The 15,487-nt window shown below is 40.7% G+C and overlaps 1 pseudogene; it reads right to left on the reverse strand.

Moving 5' to 3' along the window:
- Positions 1 to 6,373: 6,373 nt before the first annotated feature.
- On the reverse strand, positions 6,374 to 10,869 carry LOC148013923 (stromal cell-derived factor 2-like protein pseudogene; annotated as a pseudogene).
- Positions 10,870 to 15,487: the final 4,618 nt, after the last annotated feature.

Below are 15,487 nucleotides of genomic sequence, written 5' to 3' on the forward strand. Positions count from 1 at the left end.
ATCAAGCTAGAGGGTTGTACTAGCTATGAAATGAGGCTTATTGAAAATCACCTTGACTCCTAGAAAAATACCAAGAAATATACCCTAGCTTGTATTATGAGATGAAGCCCATGGAATAAATAATCCATGGCTAGTACTCCAACAAGGTTCTATTCCTTAAAACTTTTTCTCATCCCAAAATCATTTCTAGCTCATATACAATTAGCCCATCCTCATTAATAGGAGGTGGCTTTAAAGAGAATGTCTCTTCAATTAATCATCTACGTAGTAACAACTTGGATCAAATGGAAAGCGTAATGTGCCCAATTTTCACATTAGATTTTTACCACTAACTCTAACCTATCTCAATATTGAGGAAAAAATTCACTATTAAGGAGGTGTTGTATGCTACTTCTTTCATAAGTGGGAGGTACTTAGAAAGTCCTCCCAAAATAAGTTTACAAAAACTATCTTTGTAGTATAGAACAATAATGAGGACTAACTTGATGGATAGTCACTTGTTGTTAGTAGTTTAACACACTTGAGGTGATGACACTGCCAAGATGGGTGACCTCCCAAGAAGTTTTTTCTATAAGAAAATGTTTGCACCTCTTGTGCATCCAATGGTGCCAATGAAGCCCATGTAGCATCACTACAAAGTATGCCAAGGTCTATGCTTTTCTTGTAGCCTTGATTGTGAATCATAAGAGAGATGCCACCTAAGGTGATGTGATGCCGACTTGCTGTGTAGTCAATTATGATTGGAGGATGCTAAATTCTTTTTTTGACTAAATTAATTTTAAAAAATGAAAGTTGGCTACTTTTTCATAAAATATGGGACATGCTATAGAAGTCATGGCCATGCTTTTCTTCCTTGTGTCCTAAAATAGACCACCTGACATCATTGATGATGTTAGTTGAAATGCTAAAAGGGTAACCCCCCCCCCCCCCCCCCCAAAGATGGACATGTATCACATAGTGAAAATGGTGAGTAGGAGAGAATGCCCTAATTTTGAGTGGGAGATAGAGGAGCTCTGATTACTAGCTTTTCTATGATGATACTCTTGTTGTTCAACTCTCTACACTTTGCTTCCTACTACCCCAAATCCTTATCAACCCTTTTCTATCACCTTCTCCCAACCAAGCTCTCTACTATCCACCCTACTTTAAGGGTCAATCAAGAATCATTATGGTATGATGGCCTTGAAGAGGAGGAGTGCAGTTGTAGTAGAGAAGTCCTAGATGTAAACAATGGTAGAGAAAATAGTTGTGATGGAGCAAGTGGTTGTGATGGCAAGCACATCCCCTCTTCCACCTCCATAGTTGACTTATTAGGTGACCTTAGATAAGTTATTTTTTCATTAGAGGGTAGATTCTCTTCCTTCTCCAAAAACCATGAGATTGAATCTATTATATTTTAATCAAGATATCTTACTAGTTAAACCCTTAACTTTTTAAGAACACAAGATACTGTTATAGTTGTTGAGTGAAAGAACTATTGCATGCTTTGCTATTATGATTCAATAGATGTAAGTACTAAAAGCATTTTTGGAAAAGATTGTGTTGCCTTAGCATGCCTGTTTTATGATAGTGGTTGCGAACTCATCAAAAAAATGTCGATGGATTGAGAGTGAATGTGGCTATCCCCAAGCATATCATACTGAGTTCCACATGGAATTGGTTTTTTAATGGGTTCTTGGACCAAACCCATGGATGAGAGGTCTCTCCACAAGGTGTGCATAATCATCCAAGATTGTGATGACTAGTAGGGCTCTAGGGAGACCTTGATAGGGCTCTAGGACAAGATCAATGACTTGCGAGCTGGAATGTATTTTGAAAAGTCCCCATACTAGTTAGGGGATATGGTGAAGGCTTGATACCAATAGTTCCTATCCAAAGTTGTTTGCTCCATATCAAACGTTCACTCAGTATCGATAGTTCTTGTCCAAAGAAGTCTACTCGATGATCTATCCACATTGTTTTTATTTTTTGGGCTTTGTACACTGCAATTTTTTTCCCATTGCCAATTTTGCGTCCAATTGAGGAAAGCATATGATTATAGGCTGATAGCCATTATATTTACCTTGTTTGGAATAAAATGATTATTTTGAAAGGAATGTTTTCACTTTGTTTTGTGTATATGATCTAAATGCATGTAGCAAACATGTGATACATGATTAATTAAGAAAGCTAATTTTGAATATCCAAACTAAGTATGCTAGAACTCTAATTAGAAAACTAAAAATGTTTTGGATATATGCATTGGAAGTAGAAGAGAGATTTCCCCGATGGGAGTTGTCTTATGGCCAATATACTCATTGGTTGAGTGCTTCTCAATGATTAGGGTTTAGAGTTAAAGGATGACTTTCTAGGATCTAGCTCTTAGATCTCGACATAGCACCATTTTAGTAAGCTAATATGAGACTATGCCTTATGAGCAAGGGATTGATGTTCTACTCTCCCTTGATTCTCATTCTTTTTGAACTAAGTGCAGTTCTTACTTGCTTTAAGTTTTGATTGATCACACAGGTGACTTTCTTAGTTTAATGCTGAATGCTATTAGTGATTGTAGTTGAGTCATTAGGAACCTTAGGTCAATCCTTATGGGTGAAGCTGGATGCACTTGTGCGATTTGGACCCAGAAGTAGCCTAATTATCTAAACCTTGTGTTCCATGGGATCTAGATGGTGATACTTAGGATGATCAACTAGGCAACTATCCAATGTTACTCCCTAGGCTTTGCCATGTGGGTATATCTTAGAAATCCACCCTTCTCATCATGAGTCTCATCCACAAGATGATATGTTGCCTTACTAGTAGGTGATGCTTCTACTAGAAGTGGATTTCTCTCATTGGGATCTTCATATGAATCCTTCATAATAATCATGCTTATCTTGGATTTCTTTGCTTTACACTTATCCCTATGGTCAGCTATCCATTTCTCTATGCATTTGCAACATAGCTCTTTAGAATGCACCTTTCTCAGCTTATTGCTTGATATGTGTTTGCTTTGAGAAATGTTAGTTGAAGCTATTCCCATGTAATCTTTCTACTTGTAGTCATTCTTTGTTTCAACATTAGTTCCAAAATTTGTGCCCTATTTTGATGCATAAATAGTGGAATAGGTGGATATCTTATTAAATGAAGTAGAAGACATTCTTTCTTCCTTGTATCCATATCTTTGTTGGTTGAAATATGAGTTCATTTGGTTGTCTCCCTCTTATGTTTTTGGTTGTACCTTTTGGCCAATTGAATAGCTTCACGAATGTTAGGGGGTTGCATAGCTCTTACCTCCAATGATAGAGTGGGATCAAGCCTAAATATGTACTTACTAAGTTTGCCAAAAACTAAAATTTCTTCTATATGCATGGATAGATTTACGAAGAGATTTGAATAATCCCTAATGGTGCATTGTGTTTGTTGTAAACCAGACCACTCTCTTTCTCCACAGGAGACATAAATACCTCAATCATTATAGTTTTAAAGGCATTCTCCATGTATCTCCACCATGTTTGAGAACATTCCTCCAAGTGTAGGGATTCTTAGAATATCTTTGCTTCATCATTCCTTGGATATAGATTGAATGCATATCCAATTTGCCGATCCATTCTTCTAGGTTAGTGGGTGATGTCTTTTCTCCTTTGAAGTTTGTAATGTGATCTTTCCTTATAGTCCTTATCATAATGGTGTCTTACACCATAAAAGGTTTGCTTGAATTAGTGTTTTCCATTTAGTTTGTTTCCATAAGAATGCTATCCATAAGAGTGATGGCCAAAAGAGGAATTATCTTTATGTCTTCTTTCTCTATTTCCATTTGGTTGGGTTGATTTACCTCGAAAACAATGTTATGTTGAGATTTCCCAAAATTAGGATGGTCCTCATCATTGGGCTAATCATAAAATCAATTTTCATTCTATGATGTATATGAGAGGGATGAGAGTTGTAAAATGAATCACAACCATGGGGCTCTTCTTCTTCAAAAAGGGAATAAGAATCCTCATAGTGCTTTTGATTATTTGGAAAAATTGTAGTCTGCCCCTCATAGTGTACTTGAATTAGATGCATATGCTAATTTATGTGCCCTCATTTGGATGATTCCTCAACCTCATAAGTAGAGGGTATACACTAATTAGATGGCTTCACATAAGTAGGACCATTAGAGGGTTGATTAGTAGTAGATAACTTCCCACTCAAATTATTGATGGCTACAAAGTACAAGTACCCTCCACATTGTTTCATGAAGATATAAATCCACAAGGCCATGAGGAGTTAGAAAAGATGGAGGCCCTTATGAAGCAATGCAAGGACAACATTCATAAAGCTCAAGAGACAATGAAGGTCTATGCGGATGAGAAAAGAAGACATGTCGAGTTTGAGGAAGATGAATGAGTATTCTTGAAGGTTCCCAAGTCACATTATGCTTCTCTTAAAGAAGGACACAACAAACTTGCTCATAGGTTTTATGGTCCTTATCGTATTATCAAGCGAGTTGGGGATCTTGCTTATCAACTAGACTTAACTTCAAGCACAAGAATCCATAATGCCTTTCATGTGTCTCAACTTAAAAATTATGTGGGACCTCAAATTCAAGTTCTTGAAGAACTACCTCCCTTGGATGATGATGGTTTAATCATCTATGAGCCCGAGAAGATTATTGGCAAGCGAGAGAAGGTTCTAAGGAACCATATTCTTGTTGAATACCTTATCAAATGGAAGGGTTTGCCTATTGAAGAGTCTTCATGGCAACAAACATCATATTTGGAACAATTTCCATGGCTTTAGCAAGAGGACAGTTCATAAAAAGAGCAATAAACAGCTAGCTGTATTAAATTTCTGTGACAAAGTAAATTGTCTTATTGGCTTCAAACTTTGATTTTGAAGGCATGAATGGATACTACATGTTGTGCTCTACATTTCTATATCTCGCACATGGAAATCGACCACTTCTAGCTCAAGATATGGGCCATTTTGTACTACAGCCTATTTTGGACAGTTTATAATAGCCTGTTCCATTGTGCTTAAACTACTAAGCTCTTGAGATGGTTGCAATTACCATAGCAGCAAGTGGTTTTAATTTTAATGAGGCATAACATTCACAAGTCTATGAGGCAAATTCCAATGATAGGACTGATAACAAGGTTATAGTATGCTACACAGTTGGAGAGTGTTCTTCTTAATTTAGTACTTATAGGATCTTGTGGTACTTCTTGTAGCATGTTTTCGTAAATTTCCTTTTGTGTGTCTAAACAATGGGGCCTTGCAGAAAACTGAATCAGTAGTATCAATGGCTCCTACACTACCACAAGATTTCAAGATGCAAACAAGGATGATAGATCTAGAAAATGCCCAAACATTTTATCTATATAAAGTACTTAAGTGTTTCCTCAACAGGATCACATTGAGGATACACAATGCATTGCCAAGAATGTCATCTATTTTATGCAATCATTTAATTACTACACTTCAAATGTCTTTTCTTTGCTGAGATTTTGCTACTACATTCCTCTATCAACACCTCCATGTGGGCATGTGCATAATCCTTCTTGAAAGTAGCATTATCCACAATTTTTTTTTTTTGTTTTCATTGATGCATATATTTTCCTTATTATGAATTGGAAACCAATTGTGTGTGTCCTAACAAAAATGTTATACGGGATGATAACCATGTATCCAAAGTACAATATGCTCAAGACCAATCTTGTATTCTTCAACGTTGCAAAGAAGTAGAAAGTGCCATAAAGCATCAAATAGAGAGCTAAAGATCTAGATGCCAAAGATGACCTCCACCACTAGTGGTAGTCCTCATAGTAGGCAAATAATCTTGCAAAGTTGGAGAAGAAGACATTAGTAGGAGTCTCTTTATCACTATAGCTACTGATTGTATTAGACCTAAACAACTACAGGTTGTTAGGTGGTTTCATCATAGGCTAGTTCTAGAAAATTGAGAAAAAAGACCATGTTGTTAGTGCTAATGCAGGTAATAATGGTGGTGTTGAGCCTCGAGTCTGCTAGTTTTTATGGTCATAGGCCAGCTCCAGTAGAGTGAGAAAGAAGACCATGTTGTTGGTGCTGGTGTAGGTAATAATGCTATTTTTGAGCCTCCACTCTATTAGGTTTTTTGGTCATATGCTAGCTATTACTTGCAATATAGCTTCATGATTTAAGAGTGAAGAACAACTCCAAATGAACAAGCACTGACTCTATTTTATGCTTCATTGTAGCTAAAGTTGCAGTCATAATTTTGTATAGCGTTGACCTTCTAAGGAAAACGAGCTCACAAATTTTTTTGTTTGAGCAATATGATCACTAAAGCTTCACTATATTTTCTCTCTTGTTACTATTTAGGCTATATCACACATAATTGGCCACTTTAGCTAATCATATTTGCCTCTTTCTACTGTAGCCTTTTTGTTGTAGGCAAATAGACTCCTTGGGTTGTAAGCCACTTATTCTTAGCTGTCCTCTTTTTGAGACCACATACCTCATATTTTCCTATTACTATCTATGTGTAGATCCTTTCATGACTATCAAGGAAAAATCATGTATCAATGTGTTGGAATTTGTACCCTTTGGTCCCTCATCCAAACCTTGCTCTTTCCTTCAATCTCCAACATCCATAGATCTCTACTGTCACTCTCAACCTCCCCTCCAAAACAACTGACTTCAAATTTTTGTGAAATGGGTAATTGATGCAAATGATTGTGCAACCATTTGTGTGCCCTCATGTGCTATAGCCTAATAATTGCACCATCAGGAATTTTGTCCCCTTGTTGAGCAATAGAATCTTCTGATGGTTTAAAAATCCAAAAATTGTTGGCATCTTCAACTCCAAAATTGGTTACAGATTTTTGCCCACTACTTGGACCATAAGGCACATCATGTAAATCTTCAACTCCTCCAAAAGTGGTTACTGATATGCTGACCACCACACCTGAACCATCATGTGAATCTTCAACTCCAAAATTGGTTACGGATTGTTGACCACTACTTGAACCATAAGACACATCATGTGAATGGAGCCTAAATTTAGTGTGCTCATGCATCAGCTTCAAAATGGAATCATATGTCACCTCCTTCTGCTAAAAAAATGTGTCAAGTCTTCATAATGCTATTGTGTGTCAAGTCTTTAGAATCCTCTATTATTGGCAAATCTCTATGATATTCACAATTATACTTGAGAGCCGATGCTATATGACATTAAAAAACTTATGCCCCTAAATATTAACATCAACTTTTCTTGTCTGTATGTGTATAAATCTCTAGATGATCTCCTTTACTATTCTGCTTGTCAGTCATTACATTGCATCTGGCTTTGCATTGCCTCTTTTCCATATTCCATTGTCAAAAAATGGTAGATTCATAGTGAAAGGTGACTCAATGAAAATTAAAAAGTCCTACAATGTGCAACTTGGAAAAAGAAATTAAGGTCTTCGTAATATGAAGGGATCATAGTCAGTGAAGAGGAACTTAATTGCAATAGTGCTATAAAAATTTCACTACCACGAATCTTGGCAATACTTAGAGATATGGAATGAGACAATTGTGTGAATAGAAAGAATGCAAACATCTCTTTCTTTGAAACTTCATCGTCAAAATAACTGATGGCCCTTCTTGATCATCCACAGTAATAAGGCATCCACCATAGTAAGCCCGTATGCCTGCTTCTCCATGAGATCAAGCATGGCTAGATCTATTCAATGTCACAAAACATTTTACACCTTATTGAAATATTTTTTAATATTAAAAATAATTGATCTAACTCCATCAAAAGCGAGTCTTTATGGTTTGGATAAGTACTATGAAGTGTCTTGTACATCTAGACACCTCATTTGCCTTATTTAGAGGAGTATATCTCAAATATTGGCCATTTTTCTATTGCATCACTATTTTGAAAACAACACCTATATTTTTCATAATTATTCCTTATTTGTGACTCTTCTTTCTTATGGGAGATACTTCATCATCTCCTATTTTCGTTTACTAGACTTCGTTGTCCTTCAGTTCTTGTGGAAGCTTCTTGCTCGACTGCTAAGATCCATGGGCCGCCTATTATTTCAAGCATTTCAAGCCAAGTGCAATGGCTACCTCTCAAATAGCCATACACACTCTCACACCTATGAGTGTAGTGAGCTTACCTCCATGGTCAATCAAGTTGCCTCCTCCCTCAAGAACTCTAGTAGCTCCATGATCCAAGGTGCAAGCTTAAGCAAGCTCAATCCTAAAGCTCCAAGCTCTATGTTCCATTGCTGTGCATGAGACAAGAGAAGAGAAGAAGAAGAGAGGAGAAGAAGAAGAAGAAGACTCCCTCTCTCAAGCACAAGCTTAAGAAAGCAAGAAGAAGAAGAAGAAGAAGAAGAAGAAGAAGAAGAAGAAGAAGAAAAATATAGAGGCAAGCTCACACTCAACCGATAAGACCCACAGACCACTTATTCTTTCAAACATTTCAAGCAAACACCTATGGCTATCTCTCACCTAGCCGATGCACCTTTGATTCTATTGGGGTGTAGTGAGCTTATCTTGATGCCCAAATGAGTTGCCTGCTTCCTCAAGCATATTGGTAGCTCCATGATTCATGATGTGAGCTCAAGCAACCTCGAGCCTCCACCTTCAAGCTCCATCCTCCATAGCTGCGTGCAAGACGGGAGAAGAGAAGAGATGATGGAGAGCTTCTTCTCCTTGATTCCTCACCCTCACACACTCACTCCCTCACACTCTCACACTCCCTCTCTCAAGCACACACAAGCAAGCAAGAAGGAGAGAAGAAGATGAGTCCACTTTGCCACACACCAAAGAATGAGCTCCTCATTCAATTTTCAACTTTATATACAAAATCCTAAATCCCTTTTGGGCGATCATCCCCTTATCCCCTTTTTACATGGTTGGCTAGGCTCTTTTTCCCATTATCATCCCGTTATCCCCTTTTTACATGGCCAACCGCTAGGTCCTTTTTCCCATTGTCTTCCTCTCTTCCTAGTTTTCTTTCTACCGCCCATCTACCTTTACAATTTGTAGAGGAGGGAGCCTAGCGCTCTTTTACAAAAGGTTTTAGGGGCACCTTGCATTTAAAAATGCACTTTTGCCTTTTGACTTAGCTTTTGAGGCCACCCTTGCTCTTTTGGTCATTTCTCTTCTTGCTTCTTCCGTTATATCTGATTTCCTTTTGGGCCGCCTCTTTTAGCTCCCGACTTGGGCTTTTCCACTTTTTTCACTTTCTTGTGCTGAGGTTAACATTACCCCCCTCCTAGCCTAGTGCCAGTCCCATGGCACTGATGGGTAGCAATTGGAACGTGGGATGGGTGTAGCCAGATAGCTTCTTTGAGTTTGTATACAAGCCCTTGTGGGGGATGGTGTTGGGTGGATTGGCCATTGAAATTGAATATGGTGTTGGGCCTGGTCCTTCACTGATGATGGTAGGGGGATCTGCCCTTTGAAATTGAAGATAAAGTTGGAATGATAGATGCATGGCTTTGTTTTTGAAATTGACAATGGTGTTGGACAGATGCCTCCTCATGCCTTTCGAGGGTGCTACAACATGGCTTCTTCATTATTCCCTTCAAGTTTGCATTACCCCTTCACCTATGCCCATGCAGACATTCCCACTTGCATAGGAGGGAACTGACACTTTTTATAAAAGGAATTACATTGCGCCTCACGCTTTCCTTGCGAGAGCCTTGGGAGGTTCTCCCTCACCCTTGAGAGAGCCTTGCTAGAATATTCAGTGCTTGCCTTCATCCTAGAGAGAGCATCCTTCATCCTTGACAGGACCTCCCTCATCCTTGAGAGGACCTTGCCAAAGTAGTTGGAGCTCCCCCACATTATTTCTGAGGTTGCCATCTCCTACACTGTTCCGAATGAGCTTTTTCATTCACTTTTTGACAAGGGCTTCCTTGGTCTGCCTTTGCTTTGTTTTGGCTATATGGTGACAGGTTGTATAGGATTACCCCCTCCTAGACGGGTGCCATTTCCTTGACACTTGTAATGTTGAGTTGATAAAGATTCTGTGATTGAAAAGGGTAGTCGTGTGAGTTGATGATGATGGGGCCTTGTAGGGATTGGTTTTAGGGAGAGGTTGATTAATCGGTTGAGGTGGTGGGGGCCAAGAATGTATTGCATGGATGATGGGGCCTTCGAAGTTGGTGGGTTGTAGCCTTTGTTTGTACCTGAAAAGAAAAGAAGGTGCAGTACCTGGGGATGTGTCTACCTTTCCATGTGGTGCATTGTGCTCATGTTAGTGGAAATGGGAGTTGGGTCGAAAGCCTGGGTGGGGTCCCACACTCGAGGATCTAGTTTGTGCATCGTTGGAGGTGCGGTGCATGGCTGAGGGGAATAGGTCTAACCATAGGCGAGTGTCACCTCCCTCGATATGTCGTGCCCCCATTGATGTGCCCTAAGCATGATGTGGTGAATTAAAATGGGCTATGGGGTTAGAGACAGAGCCGATCGAGTGAAGCCACCGAACATTGCTAACTTGAGAACCCCTAGGTGTAGTGACTATGACCTTCGTGCGCTTTTTTTTTCCACATTTTTCTAGCCATAGAATAGATATCTTGGCTAGCATTGGAGGTCAACAAGAGTGGTGGGGGCATCCTTGTCGTAGAAACCTCCCTCTAAGGAGCCACTGCTTGTTGGTGCCCCCTTTCAAAACTCGGTTTTGCATCTTTGGTCGGGCCCTTGCCTCTCTTTTATTCTATGTTGTGGTGGCTCTGCTTTTGTGGGCCCTGTAATTTGTGTTTGAATGTGTAGCCCATGTCTTAGAGCCCTGCGGGTGATCTCTAGCTTTTTCTTTAAGGACTCAATGGCCTCCTCTTCCTCAGATTGTGTGACGTCCAAGAGAGTGTGGAGGAAGGCATGCTGTTGGGCTTCCAAGGTCACATATGCATCCTCTGCCATGTTCTCTACTAGCACTTTGTTGCCTTCTGCAAGGGCTGGTTGGCGCGCTAAGGTGCTCACTCTTTCTTTGCTACAAGCTAATGCCCTTAGCCATTTCTCCTGTTCTTTGATTTCTCTTTCCAAGCGCTGTTGTTCTTCAAGCTCCAAGGCTAGCCTTTGTTTCAGATTTGCTATATGCTTTAGCTGCAATTGGCTTCTTTCTTCTTCTACTATTGGTAGCTGCTCTGTGGCATCTTGGATTTTTTCATTTTATTTTTGCAAATCCTTGTATAGCATCGCCATCTCATCAAAATTGCACTATAGGCTCATAAGGCTATGTGTTTGCGATGCGAGTTTTGCTTGCTATCTCTCATCTTCTCCTTTTTTGGCCTCGAGCTTCTCTTATAGCTCCTTGTTCTCTCTTTGTAGAGGGCCACTTGACGGGTTCTTTCCAACTGAGAGGATACCATTTTCTCCATTTTGGCCTCGAGCTTAGCAATGATGATCTTTTTGTCTTCCTTTGCACATTCCAGCTATGACAAGAGTTCCTACACATAGGCATCGTAGAATGTGGACAAGGGCGGTGCAGAGGGACCAATGGTTATAGATGCTTCAATCTTTGGTCAATTGAGGTCACGTCTAGATTCTGTGTTTGTAGATCTACATATCTTCTTGCTCCCACCATAGGGGTTCCTACACTCGCACCTTGAGTGACTGCCTCCTTATTAACTAGGAACTGAACCCATGCCACAAGATTGCTAGCATCTACCGTGGTAGAGGAGTCTTGCGTGGGTGCAGTGATTGGGGTGGCAGGTAGTAGGACATTTAGGATAGGGTGGATCAAATCCTTACCCTTTCCCTTGGTCATTGGGGGTAGCAGGTTTTTGGGTGCCTTGGAGATGGTGCTATTGGGGTGGCTCATGGCCGCCAACTCTTCTTGCCTTGAAGGTTGCTCCACTGAGAGGTGGATAGCGAGAGCTATGTCTTCTTCCTTCTTCTTCCTGAGCTGTGCCTCTTCCTCCTAAGCTCTTCTAGATTCCTGTTTTATTCTCTCACCTCATCCCTTCTTCTTTCTTTCGTCGTTTTTTTGTGCTTTTGGACTCACTTTGTGCTTTGTGTAGGTCTGTTTTCTCCTTCCGCTTCCTCTCTTCTTTGGCCTTCTTCTTCTGCAGAGTCTCTTTCTTCAACTTCATGGCCCTTCCTTAGCCAGATTGTGTTTCTTGATCTCCTTTGTCCTTAATCATGGTCCTTTTGCTGGACTGCTCCTATCCTTGGTGTGGAAGGAACCTTTTCCATGTACTTCCGTAGTCTGCACTACTTCACCAGTTGCTAGATGGCTGCTTCCTCCACGACTATGTCTTCTAGATTTAGGATATACCTAATTTTGAGTTGGTTATAAGCCCTCGTCTCCAATGAGAGGCCATATTTTTCTTGCTCCTCCTCCAAGAATGGAAGTTTGCTACTTTTGTCTTGACTTGCCATAGTGGGTACCTATCATAATGCCATAGTTCACTATTAGTGTTCTCAAGGTGATTTCTTTGCAGAAAGCTAAGCATGAATTTGAATTTGATTATGCTTTCTAGGGAAGAATAGCATGCTTAATTACAAAGAAGAGCATTTTTCCCTTCAAGTAGTCCATTCATTCCAAAGATTTTACAACTTTTCATAAGTCAGAGTTGATTTTTATCCACTCTCTTCCGCTCTCTGTCAACTGATGGAGGTTTCATTCATGTGTTTCATTCACCTTGCCTGTTCACATGTTTGATTCCACTTTGCCCTAGAACCCTTCCAGGCATTAAGATTTGATGGGTCAAGGGCATTCAGTGCTGGCTTGCGGTGTTTCACTTCTACATGAGCCAATCATAAAAGTTTGGATTGTATTCAAGATTAGCATAGCGGTCCATGTCGAAAGGACAAATGCTTACTTGAGTCATGTAGGTGAGAACATTCGGGAGGAAGTCATCGGAGTCAATCCTGCTAGCAATGTGTAACTCTTTCTTAGTTAGAATTCGGTCTAAGTATGGGTGGGTCACGATGAGCTCTTCTAGGAGTTGGTCATGAATGGTGGTCAACACCCTATAGGAGGTTGGAGCTACATAAGCGGGATCATACTGAGAGGTCTTAATGGCACCTCGCTGCTCATGATTTGGCAACCTTCTTATTCCCACTGGATTCTAAGAGCATACCACTTCCTCAAGAAAGATGAGTCATTATCAACTAGCTCGTGGAGTTAAGCTTTGACTTGTGGTAGTAACTCTGTTCTTGCTATAGGAGGTGATCAACCGTTGTTTGAGGGCTTGATCTCAAGATATCTTGGCATTGGTGATCAATTCCTCTATGACCATGGGGGTTTTTACCATCATGAATTTGTATTCCTCCTAGGTGCACGGCATAGAGCGGACATCCAATGCTAAGGATGGATCAAGTAGGCCTAGATCCAAATGCTCATAGCTCTTATAGTGAGTAGAGTGAACGTGGCTTCCAAGGGCTTGATGCAGGTGATCACGTCTTTGTCTCTTGTGTTCTTGGCCAGATCTTTAGCCAATGTGAGGATCAATCATCATTCGTAGGATGGCTTAAGACCTCCTGGTGGGTAAGGCTTTCCGGAGCTAATGGCTGCGGCTTTGGTTGTTCCTAAGAGTGCAGTGGGCACCTTATGTGATGGGCTTGATTAGAGTCTGGGGTGTTGCGCTACTAGATGCTAGTGAGGTCTTAGGGGCAATACTAGGATAGGGTTGAGGTAGTGTGTGAATGACAGGTTGTGGCTTTGGTTGATAGAATTGTTGAGACTCTGCCGGCTTATGCATTTGAGGTTCTATGGGCTTCGCAGCTTGAGTCATTTGTGGCTAGGGTGTTTTTTGTCACGTGGCTTGGTGTGGTCAAGGTTGCGAGTGCCATTTGAGTAGTGCCCTTGGCCACCTTGGATTTAGATACCTATATCCAAGCGTTCCCCTCGTAATAACCTTGCACTTGTAATAAGATCTTGGGGACCCATTGTTGCTTGACCATTCGTTGATGGCTATAGTTCCTTCCTTACCTCCTAGGTTTCGAATCTGAGTTCCTAGCCTTGTGAGGTCATGATTGTGCACTTTTGGGTGGTGGCCCTTGATGTTGAAGCATCCATTTGAACTATGGTGCATGGGCCTTGGCTTTGATTTCAGCGGTTTACTGGCTTTGAGGGTTGGCGAGTGGTGATGAGTTACAACTCCCCTCCTTAGGCTGGGTGGTGGGTTGCTGTATTGGTGGCTTTGTAGGCTTTGATGGAGTCGCGATGCCCTTATTGAAGGCGGTAACTATTGGTACATTTCCGATAGCAAGGTGAATATAATGTGAGTCACAGTCGACATTACAAAGTGTCTGCTTTTTAAACGTACATCCTAAGAACGATTTTGTACTTGCATTCTTTGCATTTGGAAACACATAAAAGACCATGGGAAAGCTTTCAGACTCGATAGAGACTACAATCTTGCACTTTTCCATAAGTGCATATGATCGACCCCCTAATGGGTTGAGTCTGGTATTATTGGGATGTAATTATGGTTTTTCGAGTTGAGTCCAATGATCGTGAGTCAAGATATTAAATTCAGCACCCTCATCAATCAATGCATCAATGGCATGTGTTTGCTTGGTCGTGATAGTCATGTGCAGGTAAGCCGGAGCTATGGCTTCTTCTTCTTCATCTTCAATTTCCGTGATAGTGGCCACTCGTACGTTGATAGAGTTAGGTTTTCTATGTGAGCTCCTAGCCATCATGTAGACTAGTATTGAGGGCATATCATTAGGCTTACCAATTGCCTTAGTGGCTTGCTCCTAGCCATCATGTAGACTAGTATTGAGGGCATGCCATTAGGCTTACCAATTGCCTTAGTGGCTTGCTTGTAGTCCTCATCATTCGAGAATGGTGGACTCGATCGTGGCTAGCACGTGCATCCAATCTTGCTCATCCTCATGACAAGGGATATACTTGGTGAGTGACCCGTACGATTTACTAATCTATGTGTCACCCTTCAACATGGTGGAGGTGGCATCCATGTTGATTGCTACTGTGGTCTTCCATGTATCCATCTCTACTCTTACTGCTTCTGTTTGATTTCCTAAGAAGATCAGACCATTGCCCTAGTCTTCTACAACCAGTGCATTGCACATCTAGGGCCAGCCTAACAAGATGTCTCATAGTCCACTCCCTTCATGACTATAAAGTCAATAGAGAATTGGATCCCTGTGATCTTCAAGTGCTAGTTCTTTAACGCTCCAAATGGCTGCACTTTCATTCCATTGGCTAGGGTGATATTGAACCTGGCATTCTCAATAGGCATGTTACCCCACTCTTGAAGTACTGCATGCACACTAACTCCTACTCCCGTATCTACAATTCCCTTTCTTGTGGTGTCTCCCAAATCTAGGGTTGGTAAGATTGCATGCCTTTTGGTGCCTTTCCAAAAAGCATTTACGTGCAAGTACTTGGGCACTGAGTGTAATGTCAAACTGGGTATCTGAGTTACCATGTCATGATCATGTAGATCAGTTACCCCTTGCTTTGTTGGTCCTTTAACCCACTGATTTAGTTCTTGTCATAGCTTCGGATGCTGCCTAAGTAGATCTCCTAGGCTTAGAGTCACTGAGGTGGTTGCTAGCATGG

The sequence above is a fragment of the Lygodium microphyllum genome, chromosome 25 (assembly GCF_053477565.2).
Source record: "Lygodium microphyllum isolate KBCC chromosome 25, Lygodium_microphyllum_v1.1.10, whole genome shotgun sequence".
In the NCBI taxonomy this organism is placed as follows: domain Eukaryota; kingdom Viridiplantae; phylum Streptophyta; class Polypodiopsida; order Schizaeales; family Lygodiaceae; genus Lygodium; species Lygodium microphyllum.